This window comes from Corythoichthys intestinalis, chromosome 19, assembly GCF_030265065.1.
Source record: "Corythoichthys intestinalis isolate RoL2023-P3 chromosome 19, ASM3026506v1, whole genome shotgun sequence".
NCBI classification, from domain to species: Eukaryota; Metazoa; Chordata; class Actinopteri; order Syngnathiformes; family Syngnathidae; genus Corythoichthys; species Corythoichthys intestinalis.
Window position 1 is genome coordinate 19,875,820 of NC_080413.1, and position 15,057 is coordinate 19,890,876.

The 15,057-nt window shown below is 38.4% G+C and overlaps 1 long non-coding RNA gene across 1 annotated transcript in view; it reads left to right on the plus strand.

Annotated features, from left to right (window-relative positions):
* LOC130907485 (uncharacterized) overlaps nucleotides 1–15,057 on the plus strand; it is a 145,963-nt gene that overhangs the window by 127,159 nt on the left and 3,747 nt on the right. Inside the window, exon 3 of the long non-coding RNA XR_009061485.1 lies at nucleotides 13,403–13,483. This is a non-coding gene — a long non-coding RNA (uncharacterized LOC130907485). The remainder of the gene's footprint in view (nucleotides 1–13,402; nucleotides 13,484–15,057) is intronic.

Consider the following 15,057-nt stretch of genomic DNA (forward strand, 5'->3'; position numbering starts at 1 on the left):
CAAGGCCATTAAGTGTTTTGTAGACGAGCAGTAGTATTCTATAGTCTATCCTTTGACTCACTGGAAGCCAGTGTAGAGATTTCAAAACCGATGTAATGTGGTCCAGCTTCTTTGTATTTTTGAGGACTCTGGCTGCAGCATTCTGTACTAGCTGCAGCTTCCTGACTGATTTTTTTATCAAGACCTGTAAATATACCGTTGCAATAGTCCAATCTGCTGAAAATGAATGCATGCATAAGTTTTTCCACGTCTTGATGAGTCAGAAGCCCCTTAATTCTGGTTATATTTTTTTAGGTGGTAATAAGCGGATTTAGTGACAGACTTTATATGGCTATCAAATTTTAGGTCTGAGTCAATAATGAGTTAAATGTTGCTTGGCATTTAGCACTCAGATGTCATATCCAACGATTATGGAAAAAAGTGCCGCATAGAAGAAACTAACGTCTTTAAAAGACCTCTCGCATGGTCTTCATACTTCATATTTCCAGACTGTTACCAGGGCTATGAAATGTTGGTGAGGGCGTGAAAAAGTACATTTACCTCTCATTTACATGTGGTCAGCAAGAAAGCTTTAGTTGCCTTCCGCGGCCAACATCATTGGGAACGTGTGGAATTTGTCAGGGTAATAACTCGCAGTCTTCCACTGAAAACTTCACGAAGACGTGCTAACAAAAAACCTGTGGAGAATTGCTGGCTATCAATCACAACTCTTTCCTTTTATCTGCTCTAAGCTAAGAGGAAAAACAGATAAACACTCTGCAGTACCGCGTGGCCAAGGTCAATCCCCGTGTGACACCCGAGCCACACTTGGAGATCCAGCAGACGTGGAGGTGAATGAGGAAGAAAGCAAAGCGCTGCAGACAGATTTAAAGACGCATAAGCAAAACGTAAATGTTTAAGTTTAAGGATGTGAGCGGGGAGCGTACCTCCCACAACCTGGTTGTTGTAGATCAATCACACTGATATCAGACAGTCATGGGTGGAATGTCAACAGCGCTCACCTCTAACCCCACGTGTGAAGGCATTACAGTGCAGCGCTTACCCCCCGCTTCTCCTCAACGTGACCTCCACACAGCCCCACACTAATGGAGATTTTATGGATGGAGTTGTACTTTATAGAGACCGTCGGGCTGACTGGACAGCTCTGGGAGCCAGATGTGCTGCCACGGACAAAATAGACCAATTACACGGGGACGGAAAAGAGCGTTGGCTCGGCTTCCACGAGCACACGCACGGATGTGTCCATTAAGTTGAGCTGCTTTTCCACAGCACGATACCAACCCCTTGCTCACCTTTTCCAGTTAGTTAGTGCTTACTGCATTTTTAGTGTCACTTCAAATGAGTTTCCAAGTATGCCGAGTAGGAAGATGAGAAAATGATCAGATAAAACTAGAGTTGTCCGATAATGACTTTTTAACCAATATCCCGATAATGTCCAACTCCAATAATCCAATACAGATATCAAACCGATACCAATATATGTGGTTGTGGACTTAACATATTATGGCTAATTGTATTGTGATGCCCCACTGGATGCTTTAATCATGATAAATGTAACAACTTCAAGGTTTTTCCAAATGAAATTAACGTTTTCTGAAAAATAAGATGACAACCTCAACTGAAGTTGTGGGGAAAAGTGCCTATATTGCACCGCGGAATTTAATTGTTGGAATCAAAATAGTGCAAATATCTTTTTTTTCTTTTCTTCTTTTTTCGAACAAGTGTAATCGCAACGTTACAGTAAGGCACTTATTCTTTCCTCAATGTGTGTGTGGGTACACAAATCGACAGATAGCGAATAAATCAGGCTCTAAAGAGAAGTCAGACGCTGGCGTAAAGTTGATTTGGCTTAACTGTGGTCATCTTTCTCTTGACAAGAGCACTGATACTTTTTTGTAAAACTAAAAACAACAAAGCATTTTGTCAATAACATGAAAAAAGTCAAACATAAATAAATAAATAAATAAAGCAAAGTATACACCACGTGTCAATTTGAATAGCAACTGGTAGTACAGTTTGCAATAAGGAATATTTATATAACCAGATTTCACCACAAATGCAAAAAAAAAAAACAATGAAATATACACATCTCCCATGTACTACACGACACTCACGAATATAGAACAAAGGAAGACTATAACTTACAAGTGATGCTTGTATAAGGCACAAACAACGTGGTGAGATGGCAAGAACTGCTATGTACACTGGCTGCAGACTAACTCGTCAACTTAACTCTCTCTATTCGCAATGAGCTGAAGTCGACATATAATTACGTCAGCAGAAAGTGCTGGAACTTGTCAAAAGAAATTATACCTAAGTGCCAACAAGAGGCAAGAAAACACTAGAAACACAGGCAGACAGTAAGTGGTCATGACAACACTGCCAAATGCATAGTGGCCCAAAACCGACAATGAAAAACTGATGTGGATAGTATCCGATATCATTTTGAAATAATTTTATCGACCGATGTTATCGGACAACTCTAGATTAAACCATAGATGCATGTATAAAGTCAGGCAGCATCTACTTTCATTTTGAGAGGACTCACGTTAGTTGAAATCTGTAAATTCCTGATTGGTTTCTAATGAAAGAATCTTTTCCAAGACTTTACAGTACAGGTGTCAAACTCAGGCCAAGTGTTTACATACAGTCCACAACAGAATTTTTGTTTGGGCTGCAAAAAGCCTGATAGAATTTCGTCTTCTTTTCAAATAATTGGACGTTTTCTTAAAATATTTGCTTTTTCAGATTTTTCAGGAAACACAAAAAACTGAACCATTTGTTGAATTTTTCATATTTACAATAAAAAAAAAAAAAAATTTCCAGAAAAAAATGAGTTGGGCAATTTTTTTGCATTGATGATATAATCTTAAAAATGATCAACACAACTCGTTAAATGTGCGAGAAAGTAGCACGTCTTCACAAAAGCTGATGTAAGATGTCACCGAGTCTATATATTCATTCAAGCAGGCGGCTGAATTTTCAAAGATGCTCCAGTCTGTGCAGTCCAAACAGTCCTGCAGTTTTAGCTTTGCCTTATTTGTACTGTATTTTGGATAAAACGGTGATCAGATGAAGCCAAAGCAGCACCGATAACAAAGCAATATGATTGTGGTGTAGCAATAGTCAAGAATGTTGTTATATTCTAGTTATTTCTCGATACAGATATTTTTGACTTCCAATCCAATTTTTTTCAAGACAAATGTGAGCAAAAATTATGTCATGCAAAAACCCGCAAAGTTTGCACTAGCTGTCAATTCTGTTCACAACTGAAGATGATGAAATATCTAAATCCCTTTACATAATTCCTACATAAAACAAAAAGGCTTGTGTGAGAACTGTTATTTGGTGTGAAAAAGGTGATTTTCCAGTTGAGATGGGACATAGTTGTTGGCGCTCGGGGCAATGGGGTGGGGGTACACATAAAGTGTGAGACAGTGAGAGGAATGATGAGGCAAGAAATACACCGAGTCGGAGCACAGAGAGATAAAAGGATGGAGAAGGAGAAGAGAGATCAAGTGTCAAGTCCACTGTGGTCCATTTTTTCCCGGAGACAGCTGCAGCCACAACTGACAAATCCAGAGGGGCCCCTTCCTCTATAGGCACCGGGAAAGCACCGGGAATTTTCCGACATCTCAGCTCTCTGCTCCTAAGGGAACCCCTCGCCCTTTCTCTTTAGTAAGTAGTGAAAAAGAGGAGGGGAGGGTCATGGCCAGTTCCACTTCCAGGCCTCTACTGATACCCTTGTCCTGCACGACTCTGCCCCCCGGCAATCCTGACACATAAAAGGTAAAGCCCAAAGATCCAGGGAGCATGGAATTCTCTCACCCTTCCCTGATCCCTCACCACTTCATTCCACGTATATTCTCTCATAATGATTTGTATTTATGTGAACATGCTGGGCAGAGCAAGTGTGAACAGCAGTGATATATCGTCATGCAGGGCATGATAATATAAGCATGTCATTAGGGCTGGATGTTACTAAAGTGTACGGCGTTTTGAGCAAACTCAGTTCAAAGGAGGCCACAGTTTGCTGGTAAAGCCTGCTGTGCTCGTAAAAATAAGGAGAATAAAATCAGTCAAATGAATGCGACCCAGCGCCGTTGAGAAAGAACAAACGGCAAGCAGGCTTGCGGATATTAGCGCAGCGATCAGGTAAAGAGGGAGAGAGGGGTGAGCGGTAGCTGAGGAGGGAGGGTGAGAAAGCTAGAAAGAGGTTTTGATGTCAGGGGATGCTGTGCAGCAGGGGAGCGCATGGTAATGTATCTATTGAAGTTCAAACCTCTGTGTTTGATACACTACATCTGTACCCCATTTCCCTCTTCTCCCCAAGCTTGCACCCTCACGTGTGCAAGAACAATGAGGCCGGGGAATATATATTCCCTCACTAAACTGCATGCTTGCTTCCTTTTATCTTGCTTCTTTCTGGTGTTTATCAGCTCTTTTCTGCAATTATTGGTGCTTTTGCTGCCTCTCTTTGACCCCCACATAGCCTATTAAGCAATCAATTATTCAATCAATGGTTGTGTTGAGTTACCAAGTTCAACCTGAATCTAATTTTGGACTTCAACACTTCGGGAAGACCTCTTTTTTTCCTCGGTTCTCATAGGTCAAGCATTTAAGAGCCCAGTTCTACAAAAATACAAACATCTTTAGGATATACTGCAGTCGAGGCGCTTTTGTGTGAAATACGTTTTTGCTAAAATGATATTGGACAAAAGTCAAGCGATACCATGGATTGATTGCCAAATATTTGTCATATTTCTATCAATCCAACAATTTCCCAAAACACTTTAGTAGAGTCTGGAACTGCATTTTGCAAAACAAAAGCAATATTTCAAAAATTTTGGCCAAGTATAGTATAATTGTGAATGAAATGTGAATTGTACCTCTTGTGAAGTCTCATCCTTCGATATTACCATATTGGCCTGAATATAAGACAGTGTTTTATGCATTGAAATAAGACTGAAAAAGTGGGAGTTGTCTTATGTTCGCGGTCTAGACATTATACCCATTCACGACGCTAGATGGCGCCAGATATCATTGTAGCGATGTTCTGTCATGACAGATCTCAGCTACTCTCAAGTTTAACCAGTTTGGATTATTTTATTGCAATGTTTTTCCTTATTCAAATTTGTTTAAAGACTACAGTTACAGTTAGACTCACTTTGATGGTTAATAGTTATTGCAATTTTGTTGTTTTATCACAATAGTTTGGTTTATTTACATCTCAAAAACCAGAAGCCATTCATTTACGAATGTCATTGCACTTTAATTTTCATATTTAAATGTTCAGATATTAAGATTTGAATGAGGCAAAATAACATGCTTTTTCTCTCAAATATATTATAATCATTTGTTTCAGATGTACTGTAATTATTTTCTGTATAAAAATTAATTTGGTATTCAAAAAGTCTTTTTTCAAACTTGAGTCTTGAAAAAGAGGTGGTCGTCTTATAATCAGGGCCGTCTTATATTCGGGCCAATACAATATAATGAAGGAAGATGGACGCCTAAAACCTGTTGTATGAGTCTCAGACAACTGAACAGAAGTGATCATGTGAGACGTTTGCGGTATGCATATTTCAATTTAGAAATGTCTGAAAAATCATATGACCTTTTTTAAGCTTCAGCAATTTGCATTACTAGTTTTTTATTGCATAATATTGGTGTTGTGAAATACTAGGATCACGAAAACACAGCCACATTTAAGCTTTCCTAGCCGGGTTGAGAGAAGGACTACATACTGGACTAGTCAACAGTCAATCATAGGGTACTTAGGCTACGTTCATACCGCAGGTCTTGATGCACAAAGCCGATTTTTTCATGTTTTTCCGACTCGAGAGAGGCAATAACTTGACTGTCTGAACGGGAGAAGTGGACCATTTCAAATCCAATGTAGGTCACTTTTGGATGTGGTAAAAATCTGATCTGGGCCACATTTTCAAGAATGTGGCTGCGGTCTGAACTGTCAAGTCTCCCAAATCGGAATTCATGCAGCAATTACATCAGCAAAGAGCGAGAGAGGAACAGAGGACGTCAGCAATGGAGCTGTGCATTAGTGTTAGCGCTTAGCTTGAACTCGGCTTTTAGGGAAGAGGCGGGCTTGACAACAGTCATAAAAAAATAAGATGGGGTGAAAAAAGATAAACGTGAGAACACTTGGTTTTCTTTCCGCGCTCCAAATGAGCAATATTTCAAGATTGCTCCTGGCCGAGAGTCGGGGCAAACTGACCGTATGTGTGTGCGTCATGTACGTTCTATCAATCCATATAAACTTTGACTATAAAACTAAACGGGGATTTTTATGTCCTCTTTTTGGAAAATAAAATATGATCACCCTAGAATGACGTAAAGCCAGCATGTGCAGTCATTTGTTGTGATGCTTCTGTGCATGCGGGTCAGTTTGCTCATCGCATGTCGGACTTCGAGTTGGTGCGCATGCGTACAACATTTAATGGGCTCAATGGAAAAAGGCAGTCTGAACCGGCACGCCTAAAAAAGAAATAAAACTCGTAATTGTGCATCAAGACCTGCGGCCTTAGAGCCAAAACAGCCATTCATCCCTACATTGATACCTATGGACAATTTACAGTCTTTAATGAACCTAACATGCACCTTTTTGCATTTTTTGAGGACACCAATTTACCCAGTAAAAAGAGAGATTTGAACCCCAAACCTCAGAACTGTAACGCCAACCACACACCTCGTGAATTCAACCATGACTTGGAATGGACCATTGCAAAGAAAAAAAAAAAAATCTACAGACGCTCTGCGACATGCATATGAAGCCCTGCAACTTTAATAAGGGTAACAAAGTGGAATGATGGATCTACTTAGTGATTTCCGTCTCAAATGCGCATATACAGTAGAGTAACACATGGACTAGCATACCATGTGACTTGGCAACTGAGGCCTCACAAGTGTTCTTGAAGACAAATTGATTAAAAAAAATCTCAGACAAAATCCAAAATATCTGTGAAAGTCTTCCTAGAAGTGTGCGAGCTGTTATCGTCTGCTGCCGACTTCTCACAAGCTATCATCACAACCTTGTAAAAAAACTTCAATAAATTGATTTCCTCTCGGTGAGAGGGCGCGTGTCTTCTTTCCGACGTCTCTCCTCGCACTCCCCTGGTCTCTTCGCGCCTCGCTGTCATCAGAGCATTCTGATCACAAGGAGTGGAAGCGTCAGCCGGGCCCCCCGTCAGGTCCACCGGGGCCGGGTGAGCGGTCAATGAAATATGGTAGCTGTCGCATTAGGAAGTCCATTGAAGTTAATGAGGGCCGGTGCTCTCGGAGCAACATCTGCAGCTGGTTACCAGCCAACACTCCCTCCCATCTCCAATCCGGACACTTATGTTAATACTGCAGTAGGGAAAAGTTGAAACTTATTGGGAAACTGGACCTTGGGTATTGAGTGCTACTTGCCACCAGTTGGCTATGAAGACTGGCAATGGCTCCGAGGTCGCGACCTTTCGGTAATGGTGTCAGGGTAGTACATCGAGTAATAGATACTGCGTTGTTATCGGGGCTATCAGCTGGCTAAGCTGCAGTAAAACCAAGGAAATCGGTTTATCCACACCCACATGCTGTAACAACATCTGATATCGATCTGACAATAAAGATTCTTTATAGATGTATGTTATTTCATTATAGTCTACAATCAAGAATAGAAGAACAGTACAATACTACAATATTGTGTAGTTTACATCCATGTGTAATTTTTTTTTTTTTTTTTTAACCATCTGTCACTTTTAAATCATAGCATTTTGGAGTTATCAATGGGAAATAAAATGTTAAGTGATGGTGCTAAAAGGGAAAAAAAATATATATATATATATATATATGGCGGAAAACAATCAGGTGAAGTTCCGCTCTGAGACCCCCAATGTAGCCAACTTTCAAAATTGTCCGATATGCATGTGTGATACATCATTGGAAAGCTTAAAATCTCAATTTTCTGGGGGAAGAAAAATTTTGAGCAGGAGGGCATTTAAAAAAAAAATATATATATATATATATATATACAGCAAAACCCTATCTGGAGGTGAGAGCACGCGAGAACAGAATTACAGACGCCATGACTTTAACGAGGTATTATCGCGTACCTACTTTGTTTCGATCCAAAAACTCCATGTAGCATGTATCACTGAGTGTCAAGACACAGCTGTGAATGGCCAGAGCTGGATTTTCGGGGGATTTTATGGGTGAAACATGGTAATATAACAAGGGTCGCGATGCAGAAATCGCAGACATCAAGGAGTGGTCGAGATTTTCTTTTTCATATATTTACCCTTTTAAACTTTTTTTTCAACTTGTTTTTTGTTTGGATCAATTATTTATAATCTAACATCTCGGAGAAAATGTGACCGTAACAAAAAAATACAGTTAAGCGATAGTTATGACATAGATATCCTTGACTTTTTTTACAGACGCCATTTTTTTCATTGTGACATAATTTGTTTAAAACTTTAAAATATGTGAGTGAATAATTTTTTTAAAGTCTTTTTTTTTTTTTTAAACGAAATATGAGACATTAATGAATGATTCTAAGCTAAAAACGACAGACATTTTGAATAATAAATATAATTAATTACCTTTGTTTTATGGCTGGGTTGAAACAAAAGCGGTTGTGCGACGTCTGTAAACGGGGGTTTTCAGGGTAAAAGGGACAAATTAAAAATAGTCCGGAGGCTTAGTTTTCCATGAATCTGCTATGGCAGCATATAGACATATTGTTCTATCAAACACAACGGTTGTTTTGGCCTAAAATACAGCAGTTTCTTTTAAAGAGGAGTGCAAGGGCAGAAACTGCTTTTTCAGTCTTGTCTGTGTTTTCCGCCATATACAAATTAAATCACAGACAAAAGTGCTCTAAAACCTTTCACTGGGATAATTAGGGGTGTTAAAACACCCACACCTCTTGTAACATGCTCTCAAATTCAAACACGAAACAGGAGAACTTTTATTTTCTTGTGCTTTTGAAGTTTCCACAATGTCAAACTTATTCCTTGCAAAAAAAAAAAAAAAAAGGGCCCAAAACGCCGCACTTTTTCCCAGCTCGCTGCCCAGTGTGCACTAAGTAGAATGGGGGTTAAAAGCCAACCACAAATTTGCCAACTTCTGAAGTAGTGTGAAAAGCGTAACATTGGAGGAATGCCAGCAGTATGTAAGAAGAATGTAAAGTAAAGCCTAGACCTCTGTGGTGAAAGTTATATTTTGTTGTTGCTGTATTGTTTTGTTATTTTATTATCAGCAAAGGGACGACAGTTGTGTTTGGAAACAGCTGTGTCCTTCTGTGTGTTCTGTGTACAATCTCAACATGATTATACCTCTGGTGCCAATTTGTTTATAAGGCAGTGTTTTTTTTTTGTTTTGTTTTTTAACCACTCTCTTAAAGGTGTTTTTTTTTTTTTTTAAGCCTAAAACTTATTCATATAGTTTTAAAAATAACATACTTTAACATTTCTGTGCCCTTAAAATTAATATTTTTTGCAAAAATGTCAAACAAGCCTGAAACAATTAAAAAAAAAAAAACAGTTTCAGTAGTGACATCGTCTCGATCCATGAAATGAAAGACAAAAGTCTTGTTTTCTAAAGACTGACACACAACAGGGTCAAAAGTTTAATGATGGTGCGCACGCATTGTGTGAAAGATAGTAACGCGGGTTGTGTATTGACATGTCGAGAAACATTTCAGAGCTTCCGTGAATGGCCGGTCACAGCATTTTAAAAGATCACACTCTCAATGCGAGATGTCATCCATCTACCTGATTCAAGGGGTGTTGACTCACCTCTGACTGCTCACATTTTTATTTGGCAGTCTAGCTCCTTTTCTTTTAATTAGCTTGAAGTTTCCAAATGGGAAAAGGTGTCAGTGTAGATACTCTGAAACTAGTCACAAAATGTAATTTTCTTATGCTCTAGTTAAATCAAAGTGTATCAAAGTACTTTTTAATTTTTTTTTATTAACTGAAGTAAAAGTACAGATTGAGGGGCTAAGACATACTTAGGTAAAAGTACAAGTATCGAAGAACAAAATACTCAAGTGAAAGCACAAAAGTACTTGTTTTAAAATTTACTTTACAAGTAAAACGTAAAAGTACTTTCTCCTGATGCGAATATATATATATATATATATATATATATATATATATATATATATATATATATATATATATATATAATATACACACACACACACCGTATTGGCCCGAATATAAGACGGCCCCGATTATAAGACGACCCCGACCCCCTCTTTTTCAAGACTCAAGTTTGAAAAAAGACTTTTTGAACACCAAATTAATTTTCGTACAGAAAATAATTAAAGTACATCCGAAACAAATGATTATAACAATATATTTGAGAGAAAAAGCATGTAATTTTGCCTCACTCAAATCTTAATATCTGAACATTTAAATATGTAAACTAAAGTGCAATCACATTCATAAATGAATGGCTCTTGGTTTTTGAAATGTAAATAAACCAATCTATTGTGATACAAAATTGCATTAACTGCATTAACCATCAAAGTGAAGTTTAACTGTAACTGTAGTCTTGAAACAAATCTGAATAAGGAAAACATTGCAATAAAGTAATGCATACTGGTTAAACTAAAAAGAGTAGCTGAGATCTGTCATGAGAGAACATCGCTTCAATGATATCTGGCGGCATCTAGCGTCGTGAATGGGGAGAGTAGCTGAGATCTGTCATGACAGGATATCGCTTCAACGGTATCTGGCGCCATCTAGCGTCTTGAATGGGTATAATGTCTAGACCACGAATATAAGACAACCCCCTCTTTTTCAGTGTTATTTCAATGCAAAAAACACTGTCTTATATTCGGGCCAATACGGTATACAGTACATATATAGATGGCAGAAAACACTCAGGTGACTTGAAGTTCCGCTCTGAGATCCCCAATTTGGCCAACTTTCAAAACTGTTCGATATGCATGTGTGATACATCATTGGAAATCTTAAAATCTCAATCTCCTGGGGGAAGAAACATTATTAACAGGAGGGCATTTTGAAAAAAAGTTTTTTAAACAGCAAAATCCTATTCGGAGGTGAGAGCATGCGAGAGCAGAATTACAGACGCCATGACTTTAACGAGATATTATCGTTTACTTACCTTGTTTTGATCCAAATACTCCATGTAGCATGTATCACTGAGTGTCAAGACACAGCTTTGAATGGCCACAGCTGGATTTTGGTGGGATTTTATGGGTGAAACATGGTAATATAACAAGGGTCGCGATGCAGAAATCGCAGACATCAAGGAGTGTTTGAGATTTTATTTTTCATATATTTACAGACATCTTGAATAATAAATATAATTAATCACCTTCATCAAACACAATAGTTGTTTTGGCTTAGAATACAGCTGTTTCTTTTAAAGAGGAGTGCAAGAGCAGAAACTGCTTTTTCAGTCTTGTCTGTGTTTTCCGCTATATATATATATATATATATATATATATATATATATATATATAACATAATTTTCGTACTATAATACGCTACTTTTTTCCCTAATTTTGAATCCTGCTGTTTATAGTCCAGTGCGGCTTATTTGTTGATTTACTGGGTTAACAGAGGCATCGTAAGACTGGCATAAGACCGTCATAACTATGACATGAAACTATCAGGGCATTAATGAATGCTCATGACCAATGTCATGAAATGTTATCCGGCAAATTATGTTACTAACACCATTTATGTCCCGCTCGGATCTTTTACATCCATTGAAAAGTGAGATCAGTTGCTGGATGACACAAAATGACACCTGCTATAAGCATTCATTAATGTTCTTGGAAGTGTCATGTCATAATTATCATGGTCATATGACAGTCTTATAGTACCACTGTCAAATAAAGTGTTAACAAATACCATAACTAAAAAATAATGAAACAACTGGAACAGTAAATGAAGAAATAATTAGCACAGAACATGAATTTTAATTGTTATTTACATCTGTATCGCTGCAATGCATGCTAGGAGGCATGTTGGAAGACAACAGTGTTTACAGCAGGTGGCAGCAGAGGTTGGCTGTCTCCTCCAAGGGAGGAGTGGTGGCCAAATAAAGCTTTGCAGTCAATTGGTTCAAACCTTAATGGTGGTTCATTCAGTCTTATGACACCACTGTCAAATAAAGTGTTACCGGTTAATATCTTTTGGTGTAAATATCCCATAATACAGTGAGGACAGCTGCGGCTAATAGTCCAGTGCGACTTATCTAGAACAAAAGCACTTTTCCTGTCAAATTTGGTGGTTGGCGGTTTATACTCAGGTGCACCTTATCGTCTGAACATCACGGTATACAGTATATGCACATACAGAGATCTGAGACAATCATGAAAGAAATACCCAAAAAATTCATTGACTGCTCATTTCTATGTAAAACTGTGCAGAATGGAAAAAAAACATGCAATAAAATTGACTACATTGTAAATAGAAGTTTAACAATCCCAAAAACTTAGCTTAATGGCGGATTACAAGCAACTATCAGGTGCATACCTCCACCTACTGTACAAGAGCCTGCAGCAGCCATCTGAAGGCGCGCTTCTCACTGTTGGTTTTTATTGGTCAATATCTTACTCACATGCTGAATCTTGCTTATACATGTGTTGCTACCTCTAGTGCTCAATTACGGTATAGTTGCACTGAGCATATCGATTGCACGGAGGCATGAAAACGAAACTATCAATTCACAATGAGAAAAAAAACCAAAAAACAAAAGTAACTTGTAACGCAGCCGACAATTTGAAAATTTGTGGAGTTATAAAGTACAAATACATGCTGTAAAATATAGTGAAGTAAAAGTAAGAAGTACCACTTCACTCAAGTAAAGTACAGATACACAAAAAATGTACTTAAGTACAGTAACTAAGTACTTTTACTTTATTACATTCCACCACTGAGCAAATGTGCATTTAGTGTTTAGTAAATTTTATACACTAAGATATGTTTAAGACAAATGAGATTTTCATATCAAGTAAAACAGGAACTAATTGGGCTTCAATGTTTAGCAAAGTTGTAAAAACAAACACTTAAAAACAAAAAAGCTAAAAAATGTACTTATTTACTTTCCATCAAGGCTCATCAGCGTGAGAAAGACAGTGAAGAACTAGTCACTTAACCTTTTCCGAATCAAAAATGAAGCCCCCCGGTCAGCTGTCACATTGGTTTAGTAGGCCTACTGAGGCAACCGGTCATTTGTCACCTTCAGTTCAGCTCAGGCAACGGTGTGTCACTTGGCCGCGGCCCTGTCCGTGTCATCCATCTTTGCATTCTAAGTGTGTGTCCGGTGTGCGTTTCACGCCATTTGTCAATAGTTCAGAGTGCATCTTTGCTCATTCATCTTCTGCAAGTGTCTTAAGAGTGCATTCTTTGTGTCCACTCAGGTCATTAATGACCACGGTGTATAATTGATGAGTGTGAAGAGTGGATGTCTTCGCTTGACTGGACAATCGAACGCATATGAGGTAAACCCATTGTTTTAAATGTGAAATTTACTGCATTTATCTTCAAGGCAATGACAAAGGAAATTCAGGGTTATGTCGACTTTTTCTTTTGAATTGTAATAAACAGACACATTGACAGCAAAATTTGTGAGCTAGTGTTAGCATTACAACAACCTGGTGAACCTTCAACTAAGTATGATTCAGTTGGCATAATTGCCACTGTTACGGCGGAAAACACTCAGGTGACTTGAAGTTCCGCTCTGCGACCCTCAATTTTGCCAACTTTCAAAATTGTCCGATATGCACGTGTGACACATCATTGGAAAGCTTAAAATCTCAATTTTATGGGGAAGAAAAGTTTTGAACAGGAGGGCATTTAAAAAAATATTTTTTTAAACAGCAAAACCCTAACTGGAGGTGAGAGCACGTGAGAGCAGAATTACAGACGCCATGACTTTAACGAGATATTATCGCGTACTTACCTTGTATCGATCCAAAAACTCCATGTAGCATGTATTACCGAGTGTCAATACACAGCTGTGGATGGCCACAGCTGGATTTTTGGTGGATTTTATGGGTGAAACATGGTAATATAACATGGGTCGCGATGCAGAAATCACAGACATCAAGGAGTGGTGGTGATTTTCTTTTTCATATATTTATTTACTCTTTTAAACTTTTTTTTTCAATTTTTCTTTGTTTGGATCGATAATTTATCATCTAACACAGGGGTGTCCAAACTTTTTGCAAAGGGGGCCAGATTTGGTGTGGTAAGAATGTGGGGGGCCGACCTTGGCTGACGTCCCTTACATAGAACAATATATTTAAGCAAATTTTAGCAAGCCATTCTGTGTGTCACATTTGCTTTATTATTATTATTTGCATTTAATAATTTCAAGAATCTTGCAACTAGCCTTTGTGGCGTTCGACTCTCAGGATATTGCTGCTGTGAAATTAAACTAGCTTCAAGCTGCTTCAGTTTCTCGCTGCGTATCTTCCCTATAATCTTGTCGTACATGTCAGCGTGTCTTGTTTGGTAATATCGCCTGACATTGAACTCTTCAAAAACAGCGATTGTCTCTTTGCAAATGAGGCAGACACAGTTGTTGTGTATTTTATTGAATTGTCCAATTTCCACCTATCCTTGAAGCGTCGACCGTTGCAGTCAACTTTTTGTTGTTGTTGATTATTGCCATTTTAGAAAATTGGAAGTCAAGCGTCACACGGGGTAACGTTGCTTAGAGTGCTGCTGCCTTTTAGTGGGTAAACAAGGAGCAGCATTTAATGTGTAAGCTACTTCATATGCTGGTAGCAGTACTGCTGACCAATTTATTAAGTCTGTGTGCGGGCCAGACGTTATTGATCTTATGACAGAGGCTGGGGGCCGGATGAAATTTGACCACGGGCCGCATTTGGCCCCCGGGCCGCGCTTTGGACATGTCTGATCTAACATATCGGAGAAAATGCAACAGTAACAAAAAAAAAATACAATTAAGAAATAGTTATGAGGTAGATATCTGTGATTTTTTTACAGACGCCATTTTTTCATTGTGATGTAATTTGTTTAAAAGTTTAAAATATGCAAGTGAATAATT